Source organism: Anolis carolinensis, chromosome 5 (genome assembly GCF_035594765.1).
Source record: "Anolis carolinensis isolate JA03-04 chromosome 5, rAnoCar3.1.pri, whole genome shotgun sequence".
Lineage (NCBI taxonomy): Eukaryota > Metazoa > Chordata > Lepidosauria > Squamata > Dactyloidae > Anolis > Anolis carolinensis.
The window spans coordinates 195,891,726-195,904,846 of record NC_085845.1 but is presented as its reverse complement, the minus strand read 5'-3'; positions in this window follow the sequence as shown (position 1 = coordinate 195,904,846).

Sequence of the window (13,121 nt, the reverse complement as noted above, 5' to 3'; positions counted from 1 at the left end):
GATGGGACGGGATCCACAGCTGGAGATGCTGTTGGGCGTAGTCAGAGGTGTTCCAGCTCTGACGAGGAAAGTGATGAGGAAACGCCCGGGTTAAGGAGGACAGCTGACAGTGATGAAGATTTGTAACTGGCATAAAATGGGGCTTGGGAGCAATTGCAAATTGCGTCGGGCAAGGTAATCTGGGCAAACGCTTGGGATTCGTGTGTGTGTGTGGGACGCTTCCCTGAAGACTTGTGTGCTTTCCTGTGCTGAGACGTAAGTTGATTGGAATCCAGGGTCAGACGGCGGGAGGGATTGTGTGGGCATTTGTTTGTGCAAACCTGTGCTTACTCTTATTAGCTTGACCTTCCGTCGTCTTCTTGACGGACGCCATCTCCTGCTTTGAGAACTCGGACTGAACTGACCACGGCTTGTCTTCCCCCCTTCTTGGACTTGGAAAAACTACAAACGTCTGCTTCTGGCTTTGATCTACGGAACGGAACTGGTCTACTCTACTGCTAAAATCCCTGGCTGCGTCTGCTCGTGTTGGAGATCCTGTCTGCTGTGTGTGTGTGTGGGAGCGACGCAAGTTACTCTAAACACAGTGTTGGCAGCAGAGAGGAATCTGCTGCCAATTAGTTGCATTCCTTGTATCTTTTGTTCCTTGGCTTTCGTTTTGTTTATACCCAGGCTGAAGAAAGCAGTTTTGTTTTTACCCGGATTAAACTCCGGTTTAATCTTTTGAACATTTACTTTTGTCCCTTTTTGCTCCTAAAGGCAAAAATTGCCTGGCCCTTGTGTTTTACGGGCATTTTTGAGTTCTGTAATCTAATAAACTCTGTTACTTTGAATCTTGTGGCGTTCTGTCCTTGACAGATTGCCCGACGCCCATAAAAGGTTTATTGCAGCAATAAACCCGTCAGGAAGACGATGGATGAGTTAAGGGTCAAATTAGACCAATTGCAAACGGCTTTTACCGTTAGCCAAACAGCTCATGCCGTGAAAGGACATGTTTTGACTCCTGAACGCTTTGACGGAACCAGGTGCAAGTTGCCAACCTTTTTGGCACAAGTGGAGCTTTATTTTTCTCAGCTCAGTGCTCACGCTTTTCCTACAGACACTAGCAAGGTGGCCTTTATTTTGAGTTTGTTGACCGGTCCCGCAGGACAATGGGCCACTAATTTAATTTTGGGAAATGACCCAGTCAAGGACAATTTGAATAATTTCAAAAAGTTGTTAACTGATACTTTTGGGGATCCTCTCCGCACGGAGAACGCTGGGTGGGCTCTGTATCGGTTGAAACAGGGAAAGGGGACTGTTTTGGATTACTTAAATAAGTTTAACCTGTATCGCCACCAGCTGGATTGGGGGGAAAATGCATTCATGCTTTTATTTACTGCCGGGTTAAATGATATGCTCCAGGATGAATTAGCACGCTTGGAGCCGGCTGAAAGCTGGGACGCCTTAGTAGCTAAGGTGCTGCGTTTAGACGCAAGGTTCGAGGCTCGTAAACACTCAAAAGCAATGTGTGCGCCACCCATGCATGTAACCAGGGCACCTGTGGTGATGGGGGAAGAGCCCATGGAGCTTGGGGTCTTTAAAAAGCTGTCTACAGAGGAAAAGAGCCGTAGGAGGCAGCTGGGCTTGTGTTTGTACTGTGGGAATGCTGGGCATTTTGCCAAAAATTGTAATGTGAAACCTTCCCAGCTTTCGGGAAAAGGCCAGCCCTAGTGCGACGTGAGTCCAACGCACTAGGGCTCCTCAAGCAGTCAACTGAGGGGAGGAAGCATGTTTTCGTACCCATTACTTTATCTGTTGGGGGAAGGGAACTTGTTTCTACTTTGGCACTGCTGGACTCAGGGGCTACGGTCTCATATGTAGATATTGAGTTTGCTAAGAAGCATGGCATTCCTAGAGTGCGCAAGGCATGCGACGTGTGGGTGGAAGGAGCAGATGGGAGACTGCTGGAGACTGGGGTGGTTAACCAGGAAACCTCAGCAGTAACGTGGGAGGTGCAGGGAGTAACGGGAACGTTTGTGTGGGATATTACGAGCTTGCCTAGATATGATGTGATCCTGGGGATGGATTGGCTAGCTGTAGTAAACCCACAAGTAGATTGGGCAACACGTAAAGTGATCTTAAAGAGGCAGGATTGTTGCACTCTAAATGTTACTCATTCTGATATGGAGGGAGTGCCTGCTGAGTATGGGGAGTTCTCTGATGTATTTTGTAAAAGAGAAGCGGACAAATTACCACCGCACAGGCCATATGATTGCGCCATCAAGTTGGCAGAAGGTGCGAAACTGCCAGCGGGGAGGCTGTATGCCTTGACTGTACCGGAAAGGCAAGCTTTGCGGGAGTTTCTAGATGAAAATTTAGCCAAGGGGTTTATTCGCCCATCTAGTTCTCCAACTGCGGCACCAGTATTCTTTGTAGCCAAAAAGACTGGGGAACTTAGGCTGGTCTGCGACTATCGGATCCTAAACAAATACACCATTCGGGATAGGTACCCGCTCCCTTTAATCTCGGAACTGTTATCAAGGGTGCAAGGGGCTAAGGTCTTTACCAAGCTTGACCTGCGGGGGGCCTATAACTTAATCCGTATACGGGAAGGGGATGAATGGAAGACGGCATTTAACACGTGTTTCGGATGCCACGAGTTCCGAGTCATGCCTTTTGGGCTTTGTAATGCTCCTGCGGTCTTCCAGAGGTTCATGAACGATGTGTTCAGGGACCTAATTGACCAATTTTTAGTGATTTATTTGGATGATATCTTGATTTTTTCTAAGGACGAGAAAGAACATCGTCAACATGTCAAGCAGGTTCTGCATCGACTGCGGGCTAATGGGCTTTTCGCCAAGGCTTCCAAGTGCGTCTTTCATGTGCCTGAAGTGGAGTTCCTAGGTCATGTAGTGTCAGGTAGGGAACTTAAAATGGACCCACATAAGGTTGACGCCGTCAACTCATGGCAGGAGTTGAAGACTAAGAAGGACGTACAAAGGTTTTTAGGTTTCGCTAATTACTACCGGGAGTTTATTCCGAATTTTGCAAAGCTCACGGTACCTTTGACGCAGCTTCTGCGCAAGAAACAGCCATTTGTGTGGGGGCGGGAAGCTCACGAGGCGTTTCTACAACTTAAGTCTAGTTTTCAATCGGACAACATACTAACCCATCCTGATATTGACAAGCCGTTCGTGGTAGAAGCGGACGCTTCTAGCTACGCGTTGGGGGCTGTATTGTCTCAGAAGGATTCCTCAGGGACCTTGCGTCCCTGTGGATTTTACTCGCGGCAACTAACACCCTTCGAGCAGAACTATACCATATGGGAGAAGGAGTTGTTGGCGATTAAGGTGGCGTTTGAGGTGTGGCGGCACTGGCTTGAAGGGGCACGGCACCAGATCGTGGTCAGGTCTGATCATAAGAACTTAGAGCACTTGCAAACAGCAAAGAAGTTAAACCAGCGTCAAATCCGCTGGGCTTTGTTTTTCTCCAGGTTTAACTTCAAGGTGCAGTTCGTGGAGGGGAAGGCAAACTTGCGGGCCGATGCTTTATCCCGCAAGCCAGAATTTAAGACCAATGAGCAGGTAGTATGTCAGACCATCTTGCCTACTGCCTCGCTGTGTGTTGTAGATAATGAGCTCGGGTTACATGACCAGATCCTTGAGGCTCAGAAAGATGATGTGTGGACACAGGAGCAACTGATGCTGCTCTCAGCAGGTAACCGTACCATACTGCCGCATCTCCAAGATCAAGACGGGGTATTGGTGCGTAGGGGGCAGGTTTACGTACCAGTGGGGGCCCTCAGGTTGGAGGTGATTAGAGCCCACCATGACGAACCCATGGCTGGGCACTTTGGCAGGTTCAAGACCGTACAGCTTATCACCAGGAGCTACTGGTGGCCAAAGATGCGGCAAGACATTCTGCGCTTTTGTGACAGCTGCGCCGTTTGCCAGCAGAGTAAGACGCCTGTTGGGCGCCCTAGAGGGTTGTTGTCGTCTTTACCTGTTCCGGAGAGGCCATGGCAAATCATTTCCATGGATTTCATTTCAGATTTGCCTAAGTCTGGGGGTTATACTTGTATTTGGGTGGTGGTGGATTTATTTAGTAAACTGGCTCATTTTATTCCTTGTTCAACCATTCCGGCGGCCCCTACGTTGGCCTTACTATTTACAAAGCACATCTATCGCTTGCACGGAGCACCCGAGGTGATTATTTCCGATAGGGCTCCGCAATTTGTGTCACGCTTTTGGAAACACTTCCATGAGTGCTTGGGGACTAAGTTAAACGTGTCGTCCGCCTTCCATCCGCAAACGGATGGACAGTCGGAACGGGTTAATGGGCTCTTAGAGCAGTATTTGCGTTGTTTTTGTTTAGATCAACCCACGGCTTGGGTGAAGTGGTTACCGGTGGCGGAATTTGCTTACAACAATGCGGTGCACACGTCTAGTCAGCATACGCCGTTTGAGCTTACTTATGGCTTTCACCCACGGGGAGGTGTGGCGCCGTCGACCAATGTGGTCTCTTCGGACCCTGTGTACCGCTCTACGGAAATGGCTGCATTGCATGATGTTGCCCGTCGCTTACTGTTGGAAGCTAAGGCAACGCAGAAGACTCAGGCTGACCGCCACAGGCAGGCAGGGGAGGAGTTGGAAGAAGGGGATTTGGTGTGGTTATCTTCCAAACATATTAAACAGGCTGGGGGAAAGTTTGCGCCTCGGTATTTGGGTCCCTTTCCTATCGTTAAAAAGATTTCTTCTGTTGCGTTTCGTTTGCGTTTACCGTCTAGTTTAAAGGTCCATCCAGTCTTTCATCGTTCGCTGTTGAAACTTGATACCTCTAGTCGTCGTGGTGCTATAGCGGAGGGTATCACTGCCACTTCTCCGCCATCGGAGGAGGAGGCCTTTGTGAGAGGGGATAGTGTTATGATTGAGCCTCGTGGCTCTGTTACTGACAGGCGTGGGCGTAAGACTCCTCGAGAGTCAGATACTCTCGAGGAGCGAGAGAGAAAAAGACTGCGAGACATATTTGCAGCACCATCTGACGAAGAGTCTTTCGAAGGGTTTACGGAAAGAATGGAGGAGGGGCTGGTTAGCTCAGAGGAGGATGAGATGGATTGGACTCGGGTAAGGGAGGAATTGGGGGCCACTGGCCATGATGGGACAGAAGATGAATGGGGACCTTCAGGATTAGACCCATGGCTTAGCTGGAGGGATGGGACGGGATCCACAGCTGGAGATGCTGTTGGGCGTAGTCAGAGGTGTTCCAGCTCTGACGAGGAAAGTGATGAGGAAACGCCCGGGTTAAGGAGGACAGCTGACAGTGATGAAGATTTGTAACTGGCATAAAATGGGGCTTGGGAGCAATTGCAAATTGCGTCGGGCAAGGTAATCTGGGCAAACGCTTGGGATTCGTGTGTGTGTGTGGGACGCTTCCCTGAAGACTTGTGTGCTTTCCTGTGCTGAGACGTAAGTTGATTGGAATCCAGGGTCAGACGGCGGGAGGGATTGTGTGGGCATTTGTTTGTGCAAACCTGTGCTTACTCTTATTAGCTTGACCTTCCGTCGTCTTCTTGACGGACGCCATCTCCTGCTTTGAGAACTCGGACTGAACTGACCACGGCTTGTCTTCCCCCCTTCTTGGACTTGGAAAAACTACAAACGTCTGCTTCTGGCTTTGATCTACGGAACGGAACTGGTCTACTCTACTGCTAAAATCCCTGGCTGCGTCTGCTCGTGTTGGAGATCCTGTCTGCTGTGTGTGTGTGTGGGAGCGACGCAAGTTACTCTAAACACAGTGTTGGCAGCAGAGAGGAATCTGCTGCCAATTAGTTGCATTCCTTGTATCTTTTGTTCCTTGGCTTTCGTTTTGTTTATACCCAGGCTGAAGAAAGCAGTTTTGTTTTTACCCGGATTAAACTCCGGTTTAATCCGGTTTATCTTTTGAACATTTACTTTTGTCCCTTTTTGCTCCTAAAGGCAAAAATTGCCTGGCCCTTGTGTTTTACGGGCATTTTTGAGTTCTGTAATCTAATAAACTCTGTTACTTTGAATCTTGTGGCGTTCTGTCCTTGACAGGAAGGCTCTATATACTTGTGCATGAAGTAACATTTAAACAAAACATAGATGCTAGCTCAACACTGTATAATCAGTGTAGTTTGACACCACTTTAAATGCCATGGCCAAATGCTATGAATCATGAGATAATTCATAGGATGGCGAGACTCCAGCACTCTTTGGCAGATAGGACTAAAGACCTTGTAAAACTACAGCTCCAATGATTCCATGGCAATGAGGCACAGCAGTGTCAAACTGCATTAATTCTACAGCACGGATGCACCCAGAGTGTACTTTTTAATATCATTTACAAAAAGAAATATATAAGACTTTGACCAAACTACTGTCTAACATGACATCTGTCAACTCTCCCCCTTCCCGCTTATCTTAAGACAGAGGTAACTGGAAGTCATTCTTTTGTGGATTTTTTTTTCAAAGATAGGAAGCAATTTCTCACCTTTCTTCCCCACTCTCTTTTCAACTTTTTTTTTGTTAATGTGATTGTCACTTGGCTGCAATATAAAGAGCATTACAGCTTGTGGGAATACCAATTAGAGCTAATTATAACCTGACTGATCTGTCTTAGTATGAGACTGTCTCATCAAATGAATGCATTCTCTCTTTCCCTTTCTTTCTTTCTTTCTTTCTTTCTTTCTTTCTTTCTTTCTTTCTTTCTTTCTTTCTTTCCTCCCCCCCACCACGCCTTTATTTTAGCACATACATTCATTCAGAGACATCTCTCCCCTTGTTTTATGGATCTAGGACTTGACATAAGGAACACAGGAGGTTTCTGTAGACTAAGTCGAACCATTGATCTATCGACTTCACTGTTCTCTACAGTACATCAAGTGGTTTTCTAAGGTTTCAAATGGAGTCTATCCCAGGCTTACTGGACTTGGTGCCAGGAATAGTTTAAAAATGACACACAAAGTCTACTGAGAAATGACAGTCACAGATGCATAGTATACATTCATTTTTGTTAGTAAAATCAGCCTTTTCCCCCTAATTGTCTCCAGATCGCTGAAAGTCACTTTAAAACATCATTACCATTCTAGTCCAACACTCTGTCAAGATTTCATTTATTCTCACATCAGTCATTATGAGTTTTGAATAGGGATGTGAAATCCAATGGTGTTGACTTTCTCTAAATCCCACCTACTTTTTCACTCTGTCCTTTATCATATTGTGTTGTAAGGACTTTTGGTTTTGTTCTCATATTGAAATTATTGCATATTTTAATCATCTTCCCCATTCGTTCGCATTTTGTTGGCACACTTAATTTATACAATTGTTCACTATCACAATTCTACATATATTTTAGATTTTTTTTTACAAAAATGCAATTTTATAACCACAAGTAGACATAAAAATGGGAAAACGAAGTGGAATGAGTTGTAGCAACAATATTGTTAAAACATTGAAATCCTCAAAGGGAGACAAAATGTGGAAAATCTTGGGGAGGAATTTTACTCCCTCTCTGGACTCTCAACCAATATCCTCAAAGATGCAGAGGGGGATCTTCTCTTTGCATCCATCTGGCTTCTCAACTTCACTGGATGCTTCAAGAGAATCACAAAAAGCCACCAATATCCTACCCACAGGTCCTACTGCTCTACAGTCCAGGTCTCAGATATTGCCAATTAACTCTTGATGGTGATTCTAGAAGTCTACCATTGATATTTTCTCACCATGACTCCCAGACGTTTCTTACTTAACCATCCAACATTTCACCTGGAGCAACATCAGAGTATGATCAAGATGTCCAATGTTGTTTATAAGGGAGAACACATAAGCTTGGAGAAGCTGCAGTCGTTATCTTCCACACAAGCCTCCTGGTTGACTTTTTATAAATACATAGAAAGTCACTTGATATCAATGTTGACAAGTGGTTGATGATCCAACTTGACATATAACAGAGTTGGGCAAAGTGCAGACATGAAGCTATATACTCTTTCCCAATGCTATTTTTATAGCCCTCAATCTGTCCTGAACTTCCTAGTTCCCTCTTCTGGTAGTCAACAACAAGAAGAACTTGCCTTCTAGTCTCTGTGTTGTTATCATCGAACTGAACCTGTATTTCAGACGTGGAATCACAAACACTTTTTAATATAATTGTTTGGCATTTTTACTCTCTGTGTAGTCTCTGGAGGTTCCCAGGAGCACACCCCCAGCCTGTTATAGTTTCCCATTCTGGTCAACATAGTAAGTGATAGGGAATCCTCAAGGTCTTTAAACAAAAGTATTTCCTAAGTGTACCTAAAGATGCTGGAGGTTATGGCCTTTTCAAAGGGACATGGTTCATATCATTATCGTATTAAGGAGGATGTTCAAAGGTTTGTGTATTGTATTGTGAGATGCTGGTAGCTAAAACCCAGCCTGGAAACACAAAGTCATCTGGCCAAAAAGTCATTTGAGGGGTTGTTTTGAAGAATTTGGGAGAGACTTTAGGGCAAAAGAGGTCGGTGGAATAACTCAATCTATTTTTGTTTTTGTTTTTTTCAAGGACTTTTGACTATAGTAGGTCACTGTCCATCAAACAGCATTTTCTCACAGAAAACATTCTTTTATTGTGTATTCATACATTGTTTGTGGGGGAAATGACTATTTGCTGAATTAAAAAAACCCACCTCCACTCTAAGTTATTCCAACATGTGATAATGACACTAGAGGTCAGTTCACGCCACAGTATATTCCCCTTGTTTTCCGAAATAAGTTGCTCAACCTTCAATTTGTGGATTACAAGTACAGTAATAAAATGATGGATCTTTTGGCTCACAATGCATCTGAAGAATGTCAGAAGAAACTCGTTCAAATATTCACGAACCCTGAAAGCCTCTATATGTCCACTCAAAAATAGGCTTCATTTCATTAAATGAGTCTTGAACTCAAGTCAATTTCAGCTTTATCCTGGAGAAGGTTTCCCAAGGGTTCAGTGCATCTCCAGGTTGCTACTGAGTTTTGACAGAAGCAAAATTCAAAGCAAATTTGGTTATTTCTCCTCTGGCAAAACATCTGAGGAAATAAGAAAACTGCCAAAAGGGTTTAAAAGAGACTAGCAACATTCTTAGCCACTTTATTTGCCATATATCCTGAAGCTGTTTTCACAGCTCTTGGGCCTTCTTGGACCTATCCCTCAATGAAAGGATTTTTATTTTAAAAAGAAACAATAACAGTCATTCCAGAAGTAACTAATGCATTCTAATGAATGCTACTAGTATAATAAATATGTGTACGTTCCCTCACATGCATAGTTGTACTTTTTGGGCCCTTGTGCAATAAAGATATCTAGTTTATGGTTTGTAAGCAGAGTTCAACAAGTATCTCCTTTTCAATAAAGTGAGTGGAATTCCATAAGTCTAATAGTGCACAATTGTTTATGACTACCTTTAAGCTACCACTTGATTTGATAGGATAGCAGATACAGCCCATTTGTGCAGAAAACATTTTCTGCACAGAAAATAATATTTGAAATACTTTTACACAGAAAATACTGATTTCTATACAAAACAACCACATGCAAATCTTGCACAAAATAAGTCCCAAACAGTGAACATTCTTGACACTCCAAGATTCATCTCAGGGCAGTATTTCTCAACCTCTGGGTCCCCAGGTATTTTGGCTTTCAACTCCCAGAAACCGTAACAACTGGTAAACTGGCTGGGATTTCTGGGAGTTGTAGGCAAAAACACCTGGGGATCCATAGGTTGAGAACCACTGGTCTCAGGATTTCTAAACACTATTAAAAATCCGTCATTTCTTTAAAAAATATATGCTCTCCTCCAGGGCCGTAGCCAGAAAAAAATTTCGGGAGGGGTTTTGAAAATTTCGGGGGGGGGGGGTTAACCCCTAGCACACACCCCTCCCCGCTACAAACCTGTCAATATCTGCTTGAAATAGTGCCTGGAGGGACTCTTAATGTTTTGTGTCTCATAGACTTAGCATGGGGATTTGGTTAACCAGTTAAAATTCATGAGTAAACCAGTTTTTTTTAATAACCTGAAAAATTTGGGGGGGGGGGGTTGAACCCCTAACCCCCCCCCCCTCGCTACAGGCCTGCTCTCCTCATTCCCCAAAATATGCTGCAGATATGCTCAGCACATAGGTTGGAATTTTATGGTGATCTGTGGAGGTGTAATGTTTGTTAAGTTCATGTAATGTCTCTTTTTGCTCATTGCATACAAGAATGCAGTTAGCTAGTTTTCTTCTTGAAGAAGCAACAAGTATTTTGAGCAACGTTTCCCCATTATGAGAAAGTCTTCAAAACTGCACAAGATTTACTTTGTTGAAAACCTATTGTGTACACATTTTGTAAATATCCAGCCCTTTTTGTTGACAAAACAGATTTTTTGTATAGAAAATATTGACTAATGCATAGAAAATTCTGTATTTTATGCAGTACTGCTGTGTGAATTTTCACAAAATCAATCTTAAGCTGCAGAATTCTTCTCAGTCCAGGATTCTTCAGATCAGAGTTTAATCTACATTTATCTGATATATTTTGCCCCAAATCCCAATCTCAGCTCAATAATGTATTTTCTTAAATATTAAGTGGAAAATATAATCTATCTTTTTTAGGCAGATTGGATAGGACAGTGTGATACTGATTTTTTTAAAGATATGAATTTAAAGCTTGAGTTTTCTGCCCAAAGAGCTAAGCAATTACCTGTATTAAGTGGTTACATATTGGTGCTGAAGAGTCATAATCCTCTCTTAATAAGTGGAGAAAGACCTAATTATTCATCTCCAAAGCAAACATGCACTTCACCCTTAATTTAGTTAAAATACCAGAGCAAGAGGAAATAGACTGAAACTAGGCAGCTCATGAAAGTGAACTCTTCAGCCAAACAAAATTGGAATTGGTCTGAACATTATGCAATGTGAAGCAAGAAGACTGAGCAAAAATAATTCTACATTGAATGTGGGGTGGTAATATTAATTTTATTGCAGTTCTCTGAGGCCCTTCTGCATTTACATCCCCTCCTCACTTTGTATCAATTGGAAGGTTTTGTGAGGGGTTTCCATCCACATGGAAATGGGCATGCACTTTTTAAACACATGTTTCCATATATATTTATGCAATTGTTTTTGGTGCAGTCTCAAAGAGTTTATTTATTTATTATTTATTTATTTACAGTATTTATATCTCACCCTTCTCAACCTGAAAGGGACTCAGAGTGGCTTACAGAACACACATATATGGAAAATATTCAGTGCCAATTATACAATTAACAAGGACAGACAACACAAACAGAGGTAAAGGCAGTTTTGTCCATATCATTTCCAGCATTTTGGAGGCTCTGCTTGACTCCAGCCATGGAGGGGGGGTGGGTGTGCTGTCACTCCATCTTCCATGTTGAGGAGCTTTCCTTCGATCAATAGATGCCTAGGGTGCATCTACACTGTAGAGTTAATACAGTTTGAGACTAGTTTAACTGCTATGGAATCATAGGTGTTGCAATTCATAAACAGAGTTTCTCAAGTGATGGCTTCTTCCAATTTCCGCCCACTACTGTTGCCATTTTACCCCTCTTACAATTTCAGTGTTCATGCCATAATTATGCCAGCTGTCAAGATGACAGCATCAGATTGTGAGATAGTGTGTTGACTGTGGAAACCTGAGCTTTGTAGCCTGGATGGTGTCATCCAGAAATAACTCTTGTAGCCCAGAAGGTAAATTTATCTGGCTCCATTTTTAAAAAACGAAAGAAAAGCTCAAGTTCTTTCCATAATAAAATGTGTAAAAATACTCAACTCTCCACCCCTACTAAGTGAGAGAGGGAATGTGTGTGTGAGACTGAAATCAAATTCTAATTTATCCCTACCTAGGATATCAATACGCCAGAGCAAATGGTGCTGCACTACTCCCCACCCCCTGGGGATCCAAGCATCGCACAATCCCACAACCAAGCCCTGAGTGGCACAGCAGGGCATCCAGCAGTTTGCATAGATGCTCCAAGGTGTGCTTCTTAGATCTAAATCACATTGGTGGTTTCCAACTGTGTGTGTATCACTGTGTTCCCAGATTATAAACATGCTTGCAGTGACTCTTTAGCTATTATTACACAAGTTAAACCTGCTGTTTGTATGCATGGCTAAACCTTGAGATTTCAAAATATGTGACAATCCCCATTATTAGTGATGATAATGGGATTCTAGGTAAAGCAGTCTAGGGTGGCAAATGTTGGCATCTAGCAGTTTATCATGGTGTAAATGCATTTTGTTATTCTCTTCATTCTTCAACTCCTCCTCTGATATACTTCATGCTGTGGGACTGGTCCCTGCTTGCCTCTTGAGACTGGAATCCTTCTATTTAAGTATTATGTTGATTTAATGGGTTTTTTCAGGAACCAAAAAGGAAGCAGTGAAATTGGACCAAGCCAGAAATAGGGCTGAGTATTATTCTTATTTTGTTTCAGCTGACTAAAAGGAATTATAGTGAAGCAAATAAGAAATCGTGATGCTCTTTATGTATGTCTTCACTTCTGACTTATGGAAACCCTAAGGCAGGGGTCCCCAAACTAAGGCCCGGGGGCCGGATGCGGCCCTCCGAGGTCATTTACCTGGCCCCCGCCCTCAGTTTTATAATATAATATATTGTATATACATATAATATTGATAATAATATTATAATGTAATACAATATAACACTAATAATAATACCATATAATAATATTAATTATATATTCTATATTACATATAATATTACTAATAATATTACAGAATAGTGGTATAGTTCAATAAAGTAATATATAGCTAATATTGTGCTATGCTAATAATATAATATATTGTATGTACATATAATTTGTAAGCCACTCTGAGTCCCCTTTGGGGTGAGAAGGGTGTGATACAAATGTAGTAAATAAATGCAGTAAATAAATAAATAATAAATACATTTTAGACTTAGGCTCGCCCAAAGTCTGAAATGACTTGAAGGCACACAACAACAACAACCGCAACAACAACTACAACCCTAATTAACTTGACTATCTCATTGGCCAGAAGCAGGAGCACACTTTCCATTGAAATCCTGATAAATGTATGTTGGTTAAAATTATTTTTATTTTTAAATATTGTATTGTTCTTTCATTG